The sequence below is a fragment of the Nelumbo nucifera genome, chromosome 1 (assembly GCF_055504915.1).
Source record: "Nelumbo nucifera cultivar China Antique chromosome 1, China Antique-T2T, whole genome shotgun sequence".
Classification (NCBI taxonomy): Eukaryota; Viridiplantae; Streptophyta; class Magnoliopsida; order Proteales; family Nelumbonaceae; genus Nelumbo; species Nelumbo nucifera.
Window position 1 is genome coordinate 52,986,895 of NC_142649.1, and position 7,712 is coordinate 52,994,606.

Here is a 7,712-nt window from a genome sequence, read left to right on the forward strand (position 1 = left end):
CCATTTCTATCATTAGTATTAACTAAAATCATATCTTATTTCTCACACTTATTTTTCTTTAATATCAGGAATATATAATATCAGAGATGTGTTCAATTTTTCTACAAAATTTATGTACCATTTTATAGTTTTTATGTTTCTTTATTTTAAACATTTATTATGTAATTATGACATAATGGGATGGCCCATTTGATCGAGAAGGTTGGATAGTTAACCTTCCACCTAGACAAGAAAAGCAATATCATTTTCAAATCTGTTTATATTTTAATTTATTTTTATTTACATCATTATAAAAAATAATTCTTGCTCACCACACCTATTTTGTGTTTAATATGGTTAATATATATTATTAGAGATATGTCTAAGTTTTCTACTTTTTGTATTTTTCATTTACTCTTTGTATGCTTTCTATTTTAAATATTTTATTACTTAACTCTTTATATGCTTTCTATAGAATTGTGGGCTGACCTATTGGACTCATAAGTTTGAACTGCTTACCTACCACCCAAATATGTTTCATTTTCAGGTCAAATTTAAAAATATATGTTTTTTATTTTTTATAAAATTATCGTTCCTAGATTTAATTAATAGAATTTAATGTTAAGAAACAAGGATGGCTTAAATTCAGGATTTAATTAGAGAGAATAGTAGTTAATACCTTAAATATGAGACTTAATGAGAGGGAATAAAATACATTGAACAATAGTATTCTGATTGCAATTTCTGTGCTCCAAATAGAGAGGGACCAATTTGAAAAAGAGAAATATTCTAGTCAAGAAAATAGTCCAAAAGCAAAGAGGATGTATTCCCACTTTTTTTAGTAGTCTAGATTTGCACTCATTAACAATGCTTATTTTCCATCTTAAGAATCCATCCAAAATTTTTACCACCTTCCTGCTACCTCTATCATCTTTCGTATGATCATATGGGGACTACATTTTACTTCCTATCTTATTTCTCACAAACAAATAAGAATGAGTATGGTTTTAAAAGACAAGGTTCTCAAGTTTACTTCAAGGCTTAGTTCTTTGTCAGAGACAACAACTGGTGATTTATTTGATACCAAAAAAGAACAAGATTTGACCTGCTCATAGAGCTAATCCTGAGGAAACAAAGGAGATACAAAGGTAAGTGGATGAGTTGGTGCAAAAGGGTTTTAGTAAGGGAGAGTCTTAGCCCATGTTCGGTTCCTGTCATCTTAGTCCCAAAGAAAGATGGAACACGGTGTATGTGTGTGGACTGCCGAGCCATTAACAAAATAACAGTTAAGTATAGACATCCTATCCCTAGATTTGATGATATGCATGATGAATTTCATGGCTCTTGTTGTTAGACAGTTTTGTATGCTCTTAGCTTAAATCAGAATGATGTACTTTATGAGTTTATTGTAAATGAATAAAGATACATATTTGATTCATGTTCCCTTACTATGTTTCTGTGTAATACCCTTAAACTGGACACTTAATGAGACTCGTGTTAGTTTAGAATGTTCACAGCCAGTGGGTCGGTCTGGGGAGACCTATCCTGACAAGGCTGACACTGTGGTGCCACCAAGTCGGTTGGGGTGGCCTGTCTCAGCTGCCAGGGTGAGACCCTAGGCACATACAGTGTAGGATTAATTGAATCTTTGAACTGGACCAGATTTCCAGTATTGCCCTGGACCTTGGAGATTGATGGGCAAAACTGGAAAGTTACACCCGACCCCTAGACTCGATTATGATATTGCACTAGGTGTCGGATTGGGCTATCTTTGATGTACCAATCAGTGAGATCCTTAGCGGGGGTCAAAACCTGGGTATGTTAGGACAGTCCGAGAATTCATCTGAGTGGGTGATCATAGTGACAGGATCAGCCCCTTTGTCGGACATAGGTAATGATGGGGGATGCACTCTCACTGATGGAAACCAAGACTGCCGGCAGCCGATTTCAACCGTTGAGATTTGTTTTGCAAATTATTTTTTATATAAGATATAAAAGTATATATATGGTTTCTAAATTGTTTGCAAGAAGGTTTTAATTCCCGGGATCCATGTGAGTGGAGAGTGCAACACTGTTCCTTGCAGCCGAGGGAGAGGTCCTCTCTTGTCGGGCAGTGTATGATCATTATGGGCTGAGAGGTTAAGTGTAAGACCATTGAGGATAATACCTGATGGGCTAATCTTGCATCTGCCCATAGTCCCTGGGTGTTATAAGGTGGCTTGGCCCAGGGACCTCTTAGGGTATGTGTTGGGCCCGTAGAGCCCATTTGATGGGTTTCAGGGGGTGCACTGTCTTTAATAGTGTATTCGGCCAGGCCTTGTAACAAAGGCTGGGCCGAACCCATGTGGCTGATGTGTAGATCAATGCTTGGGTCCCACGCCATACAAGGAAGCCAAACTGGGCAGCAGTTAAGAGGGTTAAGTGAGCACATAAGCTTAATGGGCCTAAAGCCCATTTCTTACTGGGCTGTTTATTTAGTTAATAAAGGGGCGAAATCTGAAGTGGATCAGCTAATAGGATTGGGCTTAGACCCTATCCACTTAGAGAGTCCAAGATCTAAATAAGATTTAGATCTGGAAACCTCCTAATCAGATTAGAAGATGGCTGATCTGATCTCCAGATAAGATAAGGATTATCCCTTATCACTTAAAGGGACTTCTAACCCAAATATGATTTCGATTAGCAACTCCTAATCTGATTAGGAGCTGATCCCTTTAAGATTATAAAAGAAGAAGGAGGCGGCAGCCTAAAGGATATACACACATAGATCATCAGGTTTTCTTTAGTGCTGAAATCAAGAAGAGAGAATTCTGCTCCCTGCAAATACTCTCTTGCCGCCTCCCTATTCTTGCCTCCCTATTTGCCAGTTCGATCTCCACTTGTGGGAGAAGTCAAGATTGGATCTTGACATCAGTCCTTTGAGAAAGGATTGAAAGGAAGCTGTGCTCACGTACCATCTTGCTGATTCTTGCGAAGGACAGAGTTCTTGGAGAAGAACACTGCTAATTCTGCTCCACCTGCACTGCGCCATCTTCAGTGGGAGCAGTCTTTGGATCCTTCCTTGGGCGTGAACACCTTCGTTGGGAGATATTATTTCTCTGTATCAGGTATAATCGTTCCCACTCTTTTTTTGTTCAGATCTGGTTCAGTTTATGGTTCAGAATTGATCCTTGAAAATATGATTTTCTAAATGGGGAATACGATTCCCAGTTGAAGGGAGAGAAAAATTTTTGAAATTCGCCCCTTATTCCGCAATCTTTTGGGCATCCATAGGATGGATCTCTCATCCCTTCAGTGGTATCAGAGCCATGGTTCAAATCTTGAACCATCTAGTTTCAGATCTGAACCTGCGCAAATGGGCAGAAGGTGTTCTACCCAATTTGCGCAGATATGGGTTTTGGGAAATTTGTTCCCAAAATTAATGGGCGAATAATCTGAAATTAAGTTTATATAAATCTGATTATTATTTAGAATTGTTCTTTATGATTTTCTTGATTTATGGGCTGTTCGTACAAGAGGAGATCGAAATCTTGGTTTGCGCAGGGAACCTGCAAGATTTGCAGTTTCTGGATTTATTTATTACATTTGGTCTGCAAATAATTTTTTTTATTTTCTAGACTCAATGTATAGGTATTCGATCTGATGTAATAATTAATAGAAATAGGATTTCTATTTAATTGATTTTTGGATCGAAGATGGCGGCACAGAAAGGGAGATTTCGCAGATGGGAGAATCGCTATCTGCGATTTGCAGTTTGTGAAACTACATTCTGTGATCTAACCTCTGTTTTGCAGGATGGATTGTGCGAACAGCCCTAATTTACTGATTCTTGATTTTCTTTTATCAGTAATTAATTTCAGATTATTTTCTTGAATTAAAGATTTAATTAAAGATCAAACCCTAGACCCATTCGAACCAAGATTGGTTCAAACTGTTTGGACCGAATCTAGGGTTTAATCAAGGCTGAAAGTCAGCCCTAATTTTCCCACTGATGGGCCTAAGGAATGATATTTAATTAAATGGTTAATTCGGCCCAACCTGTAAAAGCCCAGTTTTAAATAGTTAAAACTGCTAAAATCCCACTTAACACATAAAGCTATATGGGTTGAACCGTTCGGCCCATATACCTAGATAATATTAATGGTTAATATTATGGATTTAATATGGGCTTCAAATAGGCTTTACAGATAATTAATTGATTGGATCAATTTATCCCTGCATGTGATGTATGGATGTGTGATGTGCTACGTACATGGGCCATAAGTACTTGGCCCATGCTCAATCGACAGTGGCTCTTTCGCACACCATGGCTGAATGCACATCATTGCCATGGTGTCCCTTTTTGGTCATTGGATGACCTCCCTCAGTGGTGGGCCCCACACCTCATCATGAGGTCTCGTGCGAAACCCTAGCCGATTTAGGCCCACCAAAATCTGGCTTTATGAAAGTCAGTGGGAGCCACTTTGGTTTGACCTAAAGATAGAACTAGGGCATAATTATCTGTTCCCTCCAGATAATATGAGTGCATGTGATAGGGAGATTCATATGATGAACTCTCTAAAGGCCTTCCATCATTAGCATGAGGATGGGTCCTTCAGTAATGAGGAAATGCACCAGAAAATGGGCTATCCATTTGCTGTTGGGCTTGTCTAAGTGTTTCGTAAGATGATAGGGGCGTCATAGACCGATGTGGGAGGGGCTTCACCAGAAAATGGGAACTCTCTCACGGTACCTTGGCGTTCACGAATATGATGGGTAAGCACTCACTGGACAGAAAGGTTTACCTGAAAACGGCACTGAACCTTGTCTGACAGAGGCCAAAGGGAAAACTCATATGATGAGTGGATATGATCCTTCACAGAAAGGTGGTGGGGTTATGCAGCTGAAACAGTTGGCTTCATGCACCCTATGTGATTTCCCACATTTCCCGAGACAACCCGTAGTCTCCATCACTGAGAAAGGAGGGAAATCTCAGAGACGAATAAATGGAAATGGATCGTAGATTAAAATCCATATCTATTAAATGAACATGAATCAAATTAGGTCGTGGACTGATGTTTGCTCTTTTATCAGAAAATGGCAAACAGATCATTTGCAAAGCTACTTGATGACAACAAGTTGAAGGGCCCAAACTATGCTGACTGGTATAGGAACCTTATGTTGGTCTTAACCTCTGAGAAATTGGACAAGGTAGCAAAGAATCCTACCCCGGATCACCCGGGAGATAGGGCTTCTGAGGCCCGAAGAAGAGAATACCAAGAATGGGAGGAGAAAAACTCCCTTGCCCGCTGCTATATCATTGCCTCCTTAAACAATCCAATTCAGAGGCAGTTCGATCAGATCGAACTTGCTAAGGATGTATTGGACAGTCTTAGGACAATGTACGAAGAGCAGAATCGTTCTACTCGGCAGAAGGTCTTGAAACAGTTCATGACCGCGCAGATGACCAAGGGCCAACAAGTTCACGACCATTGTCTCTGGATGATGGGCTATATCAGCGAACTAGAGGCTCTTGGATCCGGGTTGGATCTGGTAACTCAGATCGATGCTATTCTCAACTCTCTGCCTCCATCCTTTAATCCATTCATCATGAACTACAACATGAACAAGCTGAACGTCAGCTTGCAGGAACTCAGCAATATGTTGCAGAGGGCCGAAGAATTGATTAAAAAGGATGAGCCCATTGCCATGCTTGTTGAAACTGGCAAATCGGGCAAAAAAAGGAAGGCGAAGAGAAAGCCCCAGAAAAAGGCTGCCAAACCCAAGAAACAGAGGAAGGACAAGGCATCAGATGCCTGTCATTTTTGCAAGAAGACCGGCCACTGGAAAAGGAATTGTCCTGCCTACCTGGAATCCAAGAAAGGTAATTTCGAAACTTGTGTTATAGAAACCAATTTGTTGGTAGCTTCTGCGTCCTAGTGTATTGACTCCGGGGCTTCAACTCATGCATGTAACTCACTGCAGGGGTTCAAGGTAAGCAGAAGGCTGAGTGAAGGAGAAGTCACACTCTACTTGGGGACTACTGCAACTGTTGCAGCCGCGGCCATAGGAACCGTGGAATTATATTTTAGAGAAGGAATAATTGTACTGAAAGATTGTCTTTATGTACAAAATTTAAGAAGAAATTTGATTTCTGTCTCAAAACTGTGTGCAGATGGTTATTCTGTCTTCTTTAGTAATATGATTACTATTAAAAGAAATAACAGATTCATCACATACGGGGAACTGGAGAACGGTCTCTATGTTCTACATCCTTCTCTAGAAACTAACATAACCGAAACTACGTCGGTTGAAAACCCCAAGAAGAGAGCCCGTGATATAGTTAATCCCACGTGTCTGTGGCATTACCGACTTGGCCACATTGGTGTTGACCGAATCACAAGGTTGGTAAAGGATGGTCCTTTGGATTTTCTAGCTGTAGAAGATCTTCCCACCTGTCAGCCTTGCCTACAAGGCAAGATGACGAAACGACCATCTAGTGGTAAGCCTGAAAGATGTACGGGCACACTTGACCTAATACATACCGATGTATGTGGTCCCCTGAGTGTTAGGACACGAAATCAACACGTGTATTTCATCACCTTCACAGATGATTTTTCACGATATGGTTACGTGTACCTAATGAGACACAAGTCTGAATCCTTTGAAAAGTTCAAAGAGTTTAGACAAGAGGTCGAGAAACAGTTAGGGAGAGAAATTAAAGCCCTTCGATCAGATCGAGGTGGCGAATATCTCTCTGACGAATTAAGGGACTACTTAAAGGACAATGGGATAGTATCACAATTAGATCCTCCTGCTACACCACAACTTAACGGTGTTTCAGAGAGGAGGAATAGGACCTTATTAGATATGGTCCGGTCACTTCTCATACACTCAAAGTTACCCACATCCTTTTGGGGTTACGCATTAGAGACTGCGATTTACGTGCTGAATCGGGTTCCAACCAAATCGGTTCCGAATACTCCATATGAACTTTGGACCGGAAAGAAACCAAGTGTCAGACACTTGAAGATTTGGGGTTGTCCAGCACATGTTAAAAGAACGAGTGCAGACAAGTTGGAATCTAAGACCAGCCGTTGCCTATTTGTAGGCTACCCAAAAGGCTCTGTAGTTTATGAGTTTATTGTATGCCCTGAGTTTATTGTATGCCCTTAGCTTCAATCAGAATGATGTACTTTATGAGTTTATTGTAAATGAATAAAGATACATATTTGATTCATGTTCCCTTGGTATGTTTCTGTGTAATACCCTTAAACTGGACACTTAATGAGACTCGTGTTAGTTTAGAATGTTCACAGCCAGTGGGTCGGTCTGGGGAGACCTACCCTGACAAGGCTGACACTGTGGTGCCACCAAGTCGGTTGGGGTGGCCTGTCTCAGCTGCCAGGGTGAGACCCTAGGCACATACAGTGTAGGATTAATTGAATCTTTGAACTGGACCAGATTTCCAGTATTGCCCTGGACCTTGGAGATTCATGGGCAAAACTGGAAAGTTACACCCGACCCCTAGACTCGATTATGATACTGCACTTGGTGTCAGATTGGGCTATCTTTGATGTACCAATCAGTGAGATCCTTAGCGGGGGTCAAAACCTGGGTATGTTGGGATCAGCCCCTTTGTCGGACATAGCTAATGATCGGGGATGCACTCTCATTGATGGAAACCAAGACTGCCGGCAGCCGATTTCAACCGTTGAGATTTGTTTTGCAAAATATTTTTTATATAAGATATA